Source organism: Crocodylus porosus, unplaced genomic scaffold (assembly GCF_001723895.1).
Source record: "Crocodylus porosus isolate Cpor-Errol unplaced genomic scaffold, CroPor_comp1, whole genome shotgun sequence".
Lineage (NCBI taxonomy): Eukaryota > Metazoa > Chordata > Crocodylia > Crocodylidae > Crocodylus > Crocodylus porosus.
The window spans coordinates 13,869,294-13,886,131 of record NW_017728920.1 but is presented as its reverse complement, the minus strand read 5'-3'; the positions used below and the strand labels follow the sequence as shown (position 1 = coordinate 13,886,131).

The window sequence follows — 16,838 nt, the reverse complement described above, 5'->3', positions numbered from 1 at the left end:
GGACAGGTGGATGGACAGATGAACGGACAGATGGATAGGCACACAGATGGCTGAATGGACAGACAGAGGGACAGGTGGATGGACAGATGGATGGCCGGACAGAAAGACAGATGGTCAGACAGACAGACGGACAGATGATGGATGGATGGATGGATGGAAGGATGGATAGACTGATGGACACACAGATGGTCAGATGGATGGACAGACAGATGGATGGACAGGTGGTGGATGGACTGACAGATGGACACATTGACAGACAGCTGAATGCACGTATGGATGGCCAGATGGACGGATGGATGGACAGACGGAAGAACAGATGGACAGACTGATGCACATATGAATGGATGGACAGATGGACTGAAAGACAGATGGACAGATGGATGGATGGATGGATAGACAAATGTGACACACACAGCCGGTGGAAGGACATACAGACTGACAAAAGGATGGACAGATGGACTGACAGAAAGATGGATGGACAGATGGATGTCTCTGTCTGTTTGTCGGTCCGTTCACCATCTGTCGGTCTGGCTATTCATCTGTCTAACTGTCCATCTGCCTGACTTTTCATTGGGCTGTCTGTCCATCCGCCCTCTATCGGCCTGTCTGTCCACCTATCCATCTGTCCATAAATCCATTTATTCATCCATCTGTCCTTCCATCTGTCCATTGATCTGTCTGTCCACTTGTCCATCTGTCCCTCTGTCTGTCTCTTCATCCATCCATCCATCAGTGTATCTGTCCATCATTCTGTCAGTCTGTCTGTGTTTCCACTGGCTGTCTCTCTGTTCACCTCGCCATCTGTCCATCTGTCCTTCCATCCATCCTTCTGTCAATTCATCTGTCCATCTGCCATATGTCTGTCTGTTTGTCCATCTGTCTGTCTATCCATTGGTCCATCTGTCTATTTGTCCATCTGTCTTTCTGTCTCCCTGTCTGTTCGTCTGTCCAGCCAGCTGTCTGTCAGTCCATCCATCCATCCTTTCATCCATCCATCTGTCTGCCTGTCTGTCTATCCATCCATCCATCTGTCTATCTGTCTTTCTGTCATTTGTCCATCCATCCATCCATCCTTCTGTCTTTCTATCTGTCCATCCAGCCATCTGTCCATCTGTCCCACCATCTGTCCATACATCCATCTGTCCATCTGTCTGCCTATTTCTCTGTCTGTCCATCCATCTGTCCATCTGCCCATCTGTCCATCTGCTGTCTGTCTGTCCATCTATCCCTCTCTACACTCATCTGTCTGTCCCTCTGTCTTTGCATCCATATGTCCATCCATCCATCTGTCTGTCTGTTCTTCCATCCTCTTGTCTGTCTGGCTGTCATTTGGTCTGTCAGTCCATCTGTCCATCCATCCGTCTGCCATCTGTCTTTCTGTCTGTCATTCATCCGTCCATCTATTTGCCCATCTGTCCGGCCATCCACCAGCTGTCCATCTGTTTGTCTGACCATCTGTCTTTCTGTATGGCCATCCATCCATCTGTCTACCTGCCCCTGTGTTTATCCATTCATCTGTGTATTTGTCTGGGGAATATATGCAGCAGTGCCTGGGCCAGCTGGGCCACAGCCCCCTACCTGGGATGGAGACCTACACGTGACGTGCCAGTTCCAGGCTTCTCTGGTACACATGTGATAGGAGGGGCAGGGTGGGATGGTAAGGAAGCTGTGGACACAAGGGAAACACCCAGGGAGCTGGGCCTCGATCAGAAAACCAGTGAGCTGGTGAAGCATGTAGCCTGAGCAGAGCCAGGCTGACTGCCTGCAGGGTTTAGCCCATGCACTGCCAGGCACGTAGGGCATTAAGGTCTCTCCTTTCAGCAGCTAAAATGGTCTCTGGCAAGCAACAAGTTCTCAGGGTGTGATGCTGCTGGGGCCTGTGGAGGTGGACTCAACCTCATCACCAGTCCATCATGACAGTACTCAGCATGGTGGGAGGGTCCAGCTGCCAGACTCACCTGCATCACATGGCCTACAGGACACACATACTGCTGCTCTGTGGGGAGATACAGCTGCTTGCAGCTGTTGTGCCTCTCCTGGATGAGCTACAGCACCTACCAGGGGCATGGAGAAATGGCTGTCACAGAGTGGCCCGCCATTTCTGAGGAAAGGGGCAGCCTTCCCCATGAAGGGCAGCTGCAGGCACCCACAGGGCCTGCTCAAGGCAGGGGCTCTGCCAGGCCAGACTCCTCTCTCTAGGGCTGCAGTGCTCTGCAAAGGGAATGAGACCATATGGCTCAGGAGTGAGGGACACTGGTAAGGCTGGAGGGCTGGGGTCTGTGGGTTGGAAGTGAGGGGCAGCAGCAGGGTTGGGGCTGGAGGGCTGGGGGCTGTAGCTTGAGAGTGAGGGGCAACCAAATGGGCAGGGGAAACACTGGCATATCACTGCCCCCCACATTCATATACCTCCCCAACCACCCAGGTGTTCTCTTTTTTTGGAACAGGAAATATGGTAACCCTATACGCAAAACCTCCAGGTCAGTTCTATTCCTTTGCATCATTTCTGCCCATCCCATACACGCTACACACACACCAAATTTATACAGAATCAGTTACTAGTTACCAACACCTGCACATCCAATACACATACGTGGAATACTAATTTATATACTACCCACACACACAATGATAACTATATATGCATCTGTCTCTCTCTCTCTCTCTCTCTCTATATATATATATATGTGTGTGTGTGTGTGTGTATTCACTAATTTACACACATACCACCCACCTACACATACACACAGGTGAGTTCCAAAGTTGGGTGTTGTCATGTGTATGTATGTATGTGCTTGGTATACTTGGGATACCTGGGGAAAGGTTAAGGTAAGAAAGTAGAAGTGTGGGGAGTTAAAGTTACCAGGACCAGGATTAGAACTGGTAGACTACAGGGGCCTGAGCTGAAGAACTGAGGCTCAGGGGTAACTTTAGGTTAATTGATCTTAATTGATTAAAAGACAATGCCCAAAGCCTGCAGAACAGGGAGGCATGCTGGCACAGAGTCTGGGACTGGAGTCAGATCTATGGGGGAGGTGAAAAGGTAGATGGGGAGGGGGAAAATGGGACTAAGGGAAAGTGTGGGTGTTAAAGAGGGGCTCTGGGCATGGGGAGCCAGAGAATGCTCTGGGGCAGCTAGAGAAGTTGCAGGGAGAGGCAGTAGGTGCTGGGAGCTGGAGAAAACTGCAGGACAGCCACGAGGAGCTGGGAAGCTGTGGGGGGCAGGGCAGGGATGACTACAGAAGGTGCCGGGGAAGCCTGAATACAGCAGAAAATCATAGGAAAAGAAGCAGGTGGAAGGGCAGCAGGAAAGCAGAGAAAGGTAGCAGAAAGTCACAGGGAAAAGGCAGTAGGAGCAGGGGAGGCTGAGAGGTGGCAGAAAAGGGGAGATGGAATTGGGGGGAGATCAGGAAACTAGCAGAGAGAATGGGGACTAGAGCTGAGCGAGAGAGAGAGAGAGAGAATGAGGCTGAATTTAAGATAAGGAAGGGACTGGGAATTAGTAAAACATGACCCAACTTGGGGTTGCAAATGACAGTGGTTTATTGAACAGGGAAGATGGTGACACAATGTCTTATTCGTTCCCTTGCACCCACCCACACACACAATGGCATCAGGGGTTAGAGAGGCTTGGTGCAGGGGCTGAAGTCCACTGAAGTCCAGGAGGAGAGAGGGAGACAGAGAGAGACAGAGAGAGAGTCCAAATTGTAGGAGGAGGTGTGCAGGTAATATCTACCTATTCAGGCTGGAAAGGCATTCTTGTCCAGTAGATGTTGTTGAGAGGGGGGTTGCCAGCAGGGCCTCTGGGTGATAGGTGGTGTGGCATGGTGCTAGTCTGGATGGAGAGGGCATCCCACTGGGTCTATCTTCACTGCCCCTCTTTATAGGGGCAGACCTTGTGTGACCCTAGTGACAGGGGGCATGCCCAGGCAAGGGTCAGCCCCTGGCATACTGAGCATTTGCGCTCCATGCAGGGATGTGCAGTTTCGGGTGTCTGTAATGGTGAGAGTTGCTGGTTCTGCAGGGTCCTTTTTCAAATGCTGGTTTTGTTTCAGTTCCTGGGTGAGGTCCATGGTTCCTGGATGAATCAATGCAAGGTGATGGCCCAGTCATTACAGGCCACTCAGTAGAGGCCTGCTACCATTGTATTTCAATCATACCCAATCACACTCATTCATCGGGGAACCAATTTACATGGGAGGGATACATGACTCATACAGTTGTGACAGACAGGGGATGCTCGGGCAGAGGACACAAGATGGAGACTTGACATATAAAATGGAAACTTGACATGACTTTGGTTCACTTACACGCACAGGCCTAAACCATACAATATCCATATGAAAGAATAAAAATCAATACAAAAATGATAATAATACAATATACAATGGTAAAAATCAATATAAACTTAATAATAATACAATATAAAATCAGTGGATATCCAAAACCAAAAACTTGCTACCAAAATAAAAATGTTTAAAGCTTGTCCTACACCTTAGCTTACTTATACTTATCTATAGGGAATAGAGAGGGAAAGAAAAAGTCAGAAATGGTTGGGGAAGAGGACTGAATGCAATAAAAAAAACCCCCGAAACTGGGGATTTTGCTACAATGTTTGATTCTGGAAATGCAGCTGCATGCCTGCAGTGGCCCAGGCCAGAAGCCGGGGGCACTAGAGCATGCCTCTCTGGTCTGCTGGAGCAGATGACTTGAATCTGAAGGGGGTTTAGGACAGAAATTCAATAAATTGATTTAACGTAAATAAGTTAAGTCTTATATTATATCTATCGAGGTTTATCTTAAACTGGTTTCAGCCATTTTGAAAGCAGTTTATATGCACTGAACTTCTGTTATGTTACTGATTTGTACTAATTTCCTATCACTTAGACCAGTTTATGTGTAATTTCTGTCCCTAGCCCCTATGTCACCCTGTCTCATCAATTCTGCCAAGACTGTGACCCCCACATCAGTTCTTCATTAATCTTCCATTTAGCTCCTAGCATTTCTGCCAGGACAGTGGTGGCATGGGCTGTAGTAGGGACCCTTTTTCCACTTCTCATGACAGGTGCTGCAGAGGCGAGAGGAAAAGAGTAGCTAAACAGCTGTCCCCTCCTTTCCCCCCACGTCTCCACACGGCATGTCAGGACAGTGGGGCTGAACATTCTTTGCTCTTGAATTATTTGTTCCTATTTCAAGAGATAGGAAAGTTGGGTAGGCAGTTATTCTAAAAGAAGTTTTCTAAAGTTTACTAACTAGCTAGAACTTCTCTAGTTATCACAACATTGACTCCAGCCAAAATCTCACCATGCCTGAGGAAATTACATATAACATGTCCAATCATGTTTTAGTGTGATGTTGAGCTACAATCAATAGCTTTACTTTTTTAACTTGTTAGTTTATTTGTAAGTTCCTGCTAATTATTTCCTGAATGCCCGCTTAACACAAATGAAAGTTCACTTGGTGTCTTTATTTTATAAAGTATATTGAGTAGGTCCTGGAGAAAATAGAGATTATATGAGAGAGGAGAGGAGTAAAAAGAGGAAGAACAGAGAGATGGGAGAGTCTTGACTGGACATGACTGCCATTTACCTGGGTATCAGACAGCTTCAACATGTTGACCTTAGTCAAACAAATCCATTATGCATTGCTCATGAACCACACTGCAAGCACCAGGAGGCCTCCTGGTCCTCAACAGCTCCATTCCCTTCCTAAGTACAGCCCCTGGATGCCACTGACTGCACTGCTAGTAACGAGTCAGGCAGTTCTCCGTAATACTGAAGAGAAGCTTTTATTTAACCTGACTTAACTGACCACTGAACTCCAAATTTCCCAGTTGAAACAGGAAAGAATTCACCAGGAACTCACCCTCTCCCAGCCCCTCAAGGGTCACATTACAATCTATGCAGGACAGAGACTATAGAAGTACCTGTTGCTTTTCAGCATTTGCTTGAATGGTGGCGCTCTGACCTTGGGGCTCCCTAAGGCTACAGGCTTTGCTGCTGCCTTCTATATGTGTGTCTTTTTGGATGAGAGGAATTTTAGCTAGTCCCTCACAGATCACTACAAGGCTAGGCCTAGTAGAAAGCCAATTAGTGTGTTAAACAACACTGTGCTTGCCATGTACTCACCACTATAATAAATAATACTGTAAATAAACCTGTACGTTAAATAACACCGTACTCACCACAATAATAAACTTGCCCAGCCTTCAACTTTGGGTCTACAAGTCTCAATGACAGAGCAGGCAGAAGATGTTAAAATCTCAACAGCTGTGAAAGCGGATGAAGGCTGCAGTGGAATGAAATCCCCAGCCTTGTTCTCCTTGCACTGGATCAAGGGTCCATTCTGTCAAGATCTGTGGGAAAGCTGATGCACAGCAGTTTCTCCATGATAAAGGAAGTCACACATAGGCATCTTTTGTGAAAACAGCTTTTCTAGCACATTCTTCAAGTCCCTTGGTGACCAGCTGATGGTGACAGGAACAGAATTGTGAGGTCTGGAAGCTCTTAGTCATGAACCAGCATGAAGGCAGCAGTTATAAGTTCATCAAGCACTTGGATGAGACAGGAGTGCAACTCAGCAACTGTAAATGTGAATAAGAAGCTCTCTTCAGGATCCACTGTGGAGAGAAGCTAGAAAAGGTGTTCTAAACATACTCTAATATGGCATTCTGTATTTTTTCCTGACTGTGGCTAGTAGAGCTGTGCAAATTTTCGATGGGTGTTTTGATGGGTGGCCCCAGCCTGCTGAAACCCAGTGTGCAGATCTGGGGGCCCATGCATCCCCTACCCCCTGCCCAGGAAGAGGTGGGAGAATGATCAGAGAGCTGGTGAATCAAACCAGGGGCTGGGGAATTGGTCTGGGGGCTGGAGAATTGTTCAATTCCCTAAATATTTCCCCAGTTCAATTCCCCACCTCCCCAATATTTCCCCCAGCTCTCTGATTGCTTCTCTTCCTGGGGGACCCATGCTGTGCGAGGCAGGGCTCTGCCATGAGCCCTTGGAGGCCCCAATCACCACTGCCAGAGCTGGTGAGTGTGGGGCTTTTTTTTAAAGCTCCGCACTTACTGGCTGTGGATCATTCAGATGACATCATGCTGCTGCTGCTGCTGGCTGGAGCCAGTGCCAGCACCTGAGTCTGCCTGGTGCAGTCCATGTCGAGCACCAGGAAGAGCCCAGTGCTGCTGCTGGCTCCAGCTGGCAGTGGCAATGCACTGTCATCCCACAAGCAGATCCAGGGGCCTGTGCCCCCTGGGAGAGCTATGGGGCTGTGCCAGTCTCCTCCTGGGAGGAGTGGGCCCCTGGATCTGCATGCGGGATGACAGCAGGCTGCCACTGCCAGCAAGTGATATCATTAGCCATTTTCAAACACACAAATAAGACAATCATGGAAGATAACCATCCTCAACTACAGGGGATCACCAAAGATTAAAGAAAAAACACTATAGTACCCAGCTGGTATGGTCATTGAATGTTATTTTCTACTAAGGCTGTGAGCACCCAGGAGAAGTGCATTTTACTTCTTGGGCATTTTCTAGCACAGGAATGAGCAACCTGCTGCATGTGTATTGCAAGTATCATGGGCAGTCTCTGGGAGAGGACAGGCAATATAGTGACAGGTAGGGCAAGAAGCAGAAAGCACAGTGGTAGATTGGGCAGGAAGCACAGAGGAGGAATCAGAGCAGCAGATAGGTCAGAGAGCACAAAGCACTGCAGCAGATGGGGCAGGGAAAGAGGATCAAAGTATAACTTGGTGAGGGTGCAGGGCGAATTTGTGGCACCTGCCAAAAATGGTGGATCCTATTGTTCTGCTACATTTCAATGCATGGGCCAACTCTTGGTTTGAAACTGAAAGACTTGTTTTGTTTTTCACTAAGGGTTTTGTGTATAACCCTTTTGTTGAAGTTCAAGTATCACTAGTGGTATACACGGTGAATCATAATGTTGTCATCTGAAGGAAGAAAATCCTTCTGGTACCCTGAATTAACCCATTTAGGAACAAATACATTATCAGCAGAACCTACATTTGGGGGGAGGAGGGCATAAAGTACAGGTAGCTAGGAGAAAACAGAGGAGTTCACTCATATAAGACATTACATTATGCATTGGTTGATTTTATGCCTTTGCTAAACCATACCAGAATACACTTGTGATAATCTAGCTAGGAGTTTACAAGACCCAAATCATTTGGTTAAGATCTATACCAGAGAGGGATGACACCAGACTGGGGAGAGGACAGACAATATAATGTATAATGGAACTTTGTGAAAGGTTTGCCACTTAGAACTAGGAGAGCAGCACTGGTTATTATAAGATACTAAGGCCTCTGGCAGAGATAAAAATAATAAAACTATATGGATTTAAGGAATCTTATGCCCCACCCCTAAAATCCTGCGATCCTGGATATGCATGGTAAGGTTACAATATTTGGGATGGGGCTTAACATTTCTCAGATGCTAATCACACCACTATCAGGAACAAACCAGGATCTAGGGATATTCTCTACCAGAAATGAGATGTGTGTGTGGAGAGTCTGTGTTATGGACCTTTGAGCTGCCCTGTGACTAATCTTATGCTTAGCTGAGTATCAGGATGGGACCTGGGGCTGTCCCCTGTTTTATCCTGGCAGTGAACTGGTCAGGGGTTGGGAGAGTATTGTCCTACAGTCTAGAACTGCTCTGTTCCATCCCAATGTTCTACTGAGTATTAGGACAGGATGTGGGCAGCCCCAGGGTGGGGGACATGACACATGGTCAATTTAAGAGCAATACATACAAGCCACAAGATGTTCCACACTGAATGGGGAAAAACTTTGTGGCTGGTTTGTCATTTTAAGCACCATAAATTGGCTGAACATGTGGCATATTGCTGTTTATGGCACAATAAATATTGTAAGCATGCCGTAACATTTGCCAGGGCTTTAAGATACTTATTTGCTGTTGTCAGGCAAACACCATGCAAGGAAAGTGCCATCATAACCATGGCGGCTTGATACTATCTCTGCCATTTATTGAACTGAAGTTAGTGAGTATTCATTTGCATTTTGTTTATCAGGCATGGGGAAACAGAAAAGGAATCACCAGGATATTAATTAAGAAGCTATCAGTGTCTTTTGAAAAATACATGAATTACAGAGAAAGAAAATACTTTTGCTTATTCATAATTTTCTTGTATACAGTATTTCACATACAAGATCCAGAATATGATATGGCATTTTGACATTAAATATTATTTATGTGTCCCTTATCAGACACAAGCTTATGCTAAAGCAACTTAATGACAGCTATAATACCTGTAATTGTTATAACTAACATGGAATTAGTCACTGAACTGTAATTATCAATTCTCTGGAGGAGACAGTCCTGAGGAACAAGGAGCTAAAGAGTGCGGCATATATAATACTTAAACACATGCCTGAACAGCTCCCTATAGATGTCATGGACTCTATCTTGGTCCTAATATTAATTTTCCTATCATAGAAACAAGCACTTAACATTCACTTTATTCAATCATCCGCTACTCTGTGGAAAAATACCTGAGCTCAGTTTTTCTGACATAAATTTAATGAAATCAGTGGAGTACTGAGGATATCCACAGGTATAAGTGATTCCACAATATGTCCCTACATGTTCAATTCAAATTTCTGTCATAAATCTTCCATTTTACAATAAAGCAAAAACTAATTTAGAATTGCTGTTCTTAGAAGCAGTAACCTTTAGCTTTTCCTAAGCAATTCTCTGAGCCCCATACATTTCTATATATTTTTCCCCAGATTTGTAAGCCACAGTCTTTGGTTGTGCCCAGAAACCATAGATTAAATCAGAATGTGTTAGGGGGCTATAAAGGCAGCTATAATCTTTTTTTCACTTCTAGAGCTTCCCTCCTTCTGGACTTGCCGCTTACTAAACCAATCCTTTAATTTAAGGGTATCCTAAAGTACATTTAAACTTACATTAACTACCTGTGCTCCCAAGTTGCTATTCTGGGATCCTCAGAGACTGGTAAAACCTTTTCCAATCCTCCCCTTTCAGTGGCCACAGGGTGATACATGACCAGCTATCATGACAGAATACTATCAAAGGAGTGACTCCTCCATTTTGCACCACACGGTCAGGATGATTCTTCAAGGAGTCATGATGAACCTACAGTCTTTCCTCTCTTTTGGAACCCAGGCCTGCATAAGGCTTCCAGAGCTAGAAAAATTATACCCCAAATTTATGGGATGTTGAGTTCAAGGGTCTTGTTTGTGCTCCTAAGTGGTAACTACTACTCAAACAGTACTGTGGCTGGTAGTTCCCACAGTGAAGTTCTGTGAAACCAAAGCATTCAATCTCAGCTCCCAGTGAAGTCAGTCATATGACTTCCACTGTTTTCCATAGCAGCTAGACCATGACATCAGAGAACAAGTTACTTTGGTCAGTAGAACTTTTCAACTGCTGTCACTGACTTCTGTAGTATACCACTAATGTGGCTTATGGAACCATGTTAGTTATTAATATTCCTAAACATAAATGGAACTATTTTCCATGCAAAGGAAAACTGTAGGAATCAGCCTTCTCCCTTGCTGTTATACTTGTACATTTGTTATAAGCCTCACAAGTCAAATATAGGGAAGGAGACTGGTTAGAATTCTGTATTTTTGAATTTACGAATCTGCAACAAAAGGTACTGACTCCAGCTATGTTCCTTTCCAGCATTTGCTACTCCCAAACCCTGACTAAAAAGATAAACCTATGTAAGATGATGACATGGATTTCTTCTTACCTGTAACTCTTGAAATATTCATAAATTACAGCCTGAGGAGGTGGATATATTTCAATGTGCAAAGAATAGTGGGGAAATAAAACATTAAACCCTTCTGATGATGTCACTAGCTGCAAATGCTTGTGTAATATTATAAATATTAACAAATGTGCAAGATATTAATTTAAATTTTATAGTCACAGATCCTCCATCCTCCCCACTCCAAATACTAGCTTGAAAATTAGGTACTGGGCACAATAAAAGGCTTTGATTTTATCTGATGTGTAATTGGTTCAATTGATGACATATTTAATGTGTGGTCTATCCTATGAAATCAACTGGGATAAGAAAGTAAGTGCCCAAACCTTCTTCTATTGAAGTCATAAGCAAAACTCCTGATAGCTTCAACAGAAGCCTCTTTTCAAATGTAATGAACCTAGCCTCTGTGTAAAAATTCTGGCTACTGTTTTTTCCTACACTATCTTGATAATTCTTTTTTGGCAAGTAGTAAAGAGGTGGAAATCAGCATTACAGTGGCCATTCACCTACTCTTTCTAGCTGAAAATGGAAGAAATGCACCCAAGTATGAAGTAGAACACATACTTTGTCTCTTCCTTGCTAATAAGCAAACACATATGTACAGTATCAGCTTGGCACATTATTGGTAGACTGGTTACATTTCTTAGTACTATTTCACTGATCGCTTATGCAACAGTATACCCTCTAGCAATGACAGTACATAGAATTCCCATGCTAGTAAACTTCAAAGTGTAGCAGCTGTCCTTTGTTTTGCAACCAGTGTCTATAGCACTCATTTCCTACATGGATTAATGAAGAACAGTAGTGCTGTGAAATAGGGTTCAGTTTCTTAGGCCTAGGCCCATTACTTTCTTTTCTTTGTATCCACTGATTTACACCCCAGAAACAGCCAGTCCACAGAATCAAGTGACAAATGTAATAAAGAATAACAAATCCCTCCCCTGCAAAAAACCTACAGAAACTCTAGTATCTCTTCCAATACTATAGTTTTTTCTTGATCAAAGTGTTCAAGGCCTAGTGATTATGAAATACTGGAAAATCCTTTCCCTCCAGATATATTGACCATCACATGTTCTGCAGGCATGCAGGGACACAGACCTAATTTGTATATGTATTGCAACAAGCATGTTTTTTTAGAATTACAAAAGATGTTACAAAACAGGTTTCTCCTTAATTATTGGGGGGCTAGGATGATAAAATATAGCACTGAGCAAAAAAAGTCTGCAAAGCCATACATTTAGTGCCTTTTGCAGAGGAAAAATTACTTCTGTTAATGGGACTGACCCAGGCACTGTGGGATGCTTGATTTGTGTTCTCCACAGCAGGCAGTCAGATACTTTGCATAATTTACTCTGAACCTTTTTCAGTAATAAAAGCAAAGTTTCAGAAGCCAAAGGAAGTCAGTGAGATTTAGGGTCCTACATGACTTTTGAAAATGGGAATGAGGTTCCTAAGTCACTCAGGCTCTTGTGAATATTTTACCTTTTGTGATTTTAAAAGTTAGGATGGTTCTAGCTTACAAAACCACTGTCACTGGTTGATTTCAAAGTGAAATAGTTCTGTATGTTTTTTTACTCTGTAGATATATTACTCATTTTCTGGGTATTTATTTAGTCCAGCATTTAATCTGATTACAAGGTGATTGAAAAAAATCATGCATCGTTCATATAAAAAAGAAATCCTGTTCCTTTTTAAAAGAAAGACCGTCAGAATATTGATCCTGTAGAGACTTCATTAGTATTCCATGTGGATTCAGCAGCATGTTTACATGCTTGGCAATACAGGATTTCAGGCCCAAGTCCCTCAACTTGATACACCATTGAAAGTGAACCCGTTTCCTAAGATGTGGCAGTGAAATAAAAGAATCCTAAACATTGAATTTGTGACCTACTGGTTTAATATTCATCCTGATGCACTGCTTCTTTGATGGAATATTATGAGGAAAGGACTTTTCATGGCATTTCTCACTACGGGCACCTGGTTTTGATCTGGAAAGTAAGCCACAAAAAAGAAAACTGTGTGCTTACAGACTGGGAACACCAAGAAAAGGAACCCACTTTATGGCATTTTGAACTAGAGAGAGTTGTAGATAATCTTGCAGCATTGGCATCTCTGTTTAATTTATTAAAATAGATCATAGATCTTAACCAGGATAAGATAAAAGCAATACACACCAGGCTAAATGGAAAATAAAGCAAAAAGGAATAAAACAGAAGTTTGTTCAAGGGAAGCTTGTAAAATCTGAAATTTAACTTACATAAATAATAGAATTGATATTAATAGAAATGATATAGAATTATTTATAAAGATGTAGCATATTAAAACTGAAATGCCACTCATACACAGATAAATCCCAAATTCCACTTAATAGAATCAGTGCAACTAAACCTGTAGCATACAGCATACTATAGAAACACATTGGATTTGGATGCTCAGTATTCAAATAAACTACCAGAATTGAGCTGTGGTTCTCATCCATTTTTCCTGATCAGATAATTTCTTTATCCAGCAACACTTGTTCATACAAATAGTTCCATGGATGTCAACAGAGCTATGCACATCAGTCATGGCTACCTATGTAAATAAGTGGTGTAGGACTGACGCCTAATGTAGCATGTCATTGCCCCAAGTAGTGAAAAAGTCCTCAAAAAGTGTGTCCAAGTAAGACAGATCAAGAAACGCATGAAAAAGTGAATGTAAAGTAAAAATGTGAACAGATGATAAACTTCCTTAATTATAAATCTGACATAAATCTGTCATATTATAGTGGTGCTCAACCTTTAGCCTGCGAGGCCTTGTCATTCAGACTGTGGGTCTCCCTGCAGGTCTGAAAATTTGGCAGTGGAAGGGCAGTACAGGATGAATTGCAGCTCCCCTGCCTGTGCATAGTGAGCCAGTGTGCAGGGTCACTCTCCAACTGGATTTGGTGCAAGGGTTCCAGCTGGCATGTGCATTCAAGCCTTCATTTGGCTGGCCATGCATGCTGGATTGCACCCTTGGACTGACTCTGCATGCCGGATCTGGCCTCTGAACTAGCCCCGATGACTTGTCTGGTCTGTGGGGCCAGAAATTGAGTACCACTGCTCATATTATAGTCCTGCCAGAACAGAATTTTGCTTATACTCATTTAAAAAAAAAGAATAAAGACATTTCTTATATTCATGAGAGAAGCAAGAATTTTTTGGCAGTATCTTTAATTGGACCAACTTTATTTCCTGGCCTATCACAGCTACAACACCACTACAACCCTACTATATTCATAATGCAACCAGAATGATCAGGTCATACAGCCTGAAGAAAGGATCTAGCCATAGAGTACAGCTTCCATTTAAAATAAATAAAGGTATAGGTTTAAGCCAAATTACCATTGATTTATGGCAATGGGACTACTCAAGTGCTTAAAACTATACAAGTACTGAAGAGCTGCCCTGAACAGGAATGGAGTTAAGCAGTCAAGTGTTTTCCTTAACTGTGGCTTTACTGCCTTGGTAGGCAGCTATGCAATTGGAGAAAGGCGGAATAAACCTAAAATACATATGCACACCAAAAATACAAAAAGAGTGTTTCTTTTTATGTCTGTCTGTTATGCTTAGTGTGCTGTCTTGGCTACATCTGAGCTATGTATTATAGAAAATAGCACAGTACTGTAGTTATTTCAAAGCCCTGTCTGTATTTGCTATGAGCACTGGGTGGGCAGGAATTTTCATTTCATAAATCAGTTCCCCCCAGAGAGCAGGCTGTAAATAGAGAACTTTTTTTTCCTTTAGTGTTTTCAGTTTTGAAAGTTCTGAACCATCTAGATCTACATCCTGGGTAAAGTTCAAAGCATTCTCTTAACTGACTGCGTGTCCTGAGCATGGTCTCTCTCTCTCTCTCTCTCTCTCTCTCTCTCTCTCTCTCTCTCTCACACACACACACACACACACACACACACACCCCCGCCCCGCCCCTAGCAGATAGCCTCTGCAGTCTATGTATGCCAGCACTACAGGGAGTGCTATCATAAACACTTGAACTGCCTACTTACTTCCAAATCCCTGTGGGCCAAATGCCAATAACATACTATAGATACATGTTACAGATATTATGCTTTGCAAGCAGTGCTTCGTCACCCATTAATTCTTTAGAAATAAATTATAACCAGCGTTAACAAGGTTTTGAACATAGCACTGATACCCATGTCAAAAACATGTGTTCTTGAGTTTGTCCCTGAGGAGTTCAAACAGAATCTTTCCAAGACTGCACTCTTACAGAAGGGCTTATTAGTGACTAGCAGGATTATATTATTGCACTGAAGAGCAGAACATCTCCTGAGGTCAAAATCTGGTATAATGAGATGGCACAGCTGATATCTAGCAAGAGTATTATGTTTAGCAGGCTTACCAGCTTTGAAGAAAATAGTGCATTTGGAAAGAATTCTTAGATTATTTTGGTAATTAAAATGTTAGTCCTTGCAACAATCCTCTTTTCTTGTTCCATCCTTCTCTCTTCCCTCCTGCTTTTTTCTTTTCTTTTTTATTTCTTATTGTGACAGACATGTACAAGGCTCCTATGTATATACATATATATGTATATATTTAATATATATTAATTTAATATATATATTTCTGATTTTTGTAGTGTATTTAAAAATCAACAAATCCAAAAAAAAGTAAAGTACCTGCCCTTTGGTGCATTCGGTACCACTCTAGTTAGTACTCCTAAGCTTAAGAGAGAGTCCCAAGACTGGCAAAGCACCAGAAGCAGCTACAGTATACGTTTTTGGCATCTGGCACATGTGGAATAGGTTTAAGAGTCTGAGGTACATTTGGATACTAGCATTTCCTATAACTATTTGATGCTGTATAGAGAAACAATATGTCTTGGTGGCAGCAAGGTACTCTAGAATTTAACAGTAGAAATTAGACGGGTTCTTGTTTTGCAGTTCTTACCAAAATCAGTTGGTTCTACCCCATACTATATACAACATACCATGATATAATGGCATTAATTAAATGTCTGGTTCTGAAGTCATCATGTTAGAGACAGACACAAATGACACCTAGCTGAATATAGGGCTTTAGTTAGGTTGACAAGTCAAAGTAATCAAACACTTTCCATAAGAAGCTCCTATAACTCTGCTAAAGTTTAACTAGTCGGGCCGAAATGTTCATCACTGGCTCTCTGGCTTAGGTTGGTGTACTGATTCTTTTCTGGACAATGTTATCAATTTCCAAAAGTGAAGTTCAGTAAATGAAAATAATTTTGATATAGTTATTTTTCCAGTCTCATATTCAACCCACCATGCTGGGTTGAGGAACAGAAAATTAACTTCAAAATTTGAGGAGGGAGGGTTTGGCAGCAAACACGTGAAGCCTTGTGGGAAGAGGTTTCATTACTTTAAAACAGGTTTTATTTTGTGCCGTAGGGAAAACTAATAAAAAGGTGCAACACTGTACTTTGTTATCCAACACCAATACATACCTAGAATTTGGATGAAATTTCAGGTAGTGACTACTTGGTAGCTTTTAAAATAAATATAATGCATATCCATATTTATTTAAATAAAATTCATTTAAATCTAGATTCAGTGAATTTTTCTCCTGCTACCTTATCTCACAGATTTCTAATAGTTTAATACAATTTGGGAGATTTGCATCCTAATTGGTTTGTCAATTTTTAAAAATAACATTTTAGGGGGTCACATTTTATCATACTTTGTATGTCACATCTGGTTTTATTTTTGAAAATGCTTACTAAGCCTAGGGATAGAAATTACACATAAACTGATCAGAAAATGGTTCAAATTAGTAACACCACAGAAGTTTAGTGCTCATAAACTCCTTTCAAAATGGCCACAACTGGTTTAAGATAAACCTGGATGGATATAGTACGAGACTGAACTGATTTAGTTTAAATCAGTTTATTGAACTTCTGTCTCAGATCCTCTCCAGGCTCCAGGAGCCCCAGTGGCTGCTGCTACGGCAGGCGAGTGCTGGGCTTTTTTTTTTTTAAGTGATGGGACACTGGGGCTGGATGGGCAGCTGTCAGGGGGGCTGAGAGAGTGGGCAGGGGATGGGG

The 16,838-nt window shown here is 42.6% G+C and overlaps 1 long non-coding RNA gene across 1 annotated transcript in view; it reads left to right on the top strand.

Annotated features, from left to right (window-relative positions):
- The window catches only part of LOC109312577, a 24,165-nt gene that overhangs the window by 6,294 nt on the left and 1,033 nt on the right, over positions 1-16,838 (top strand). Inside the window, exon 2 of the long non-coding RNA XR_002101863.1 lies at positions 4,764-4,767. This is a non-coding gene — a long non-coding RNA (uncharacterized LOC109312577). The remainder of the gene's footprint in view (positions 1-4,763; positions 4,768-16,838) is intronic.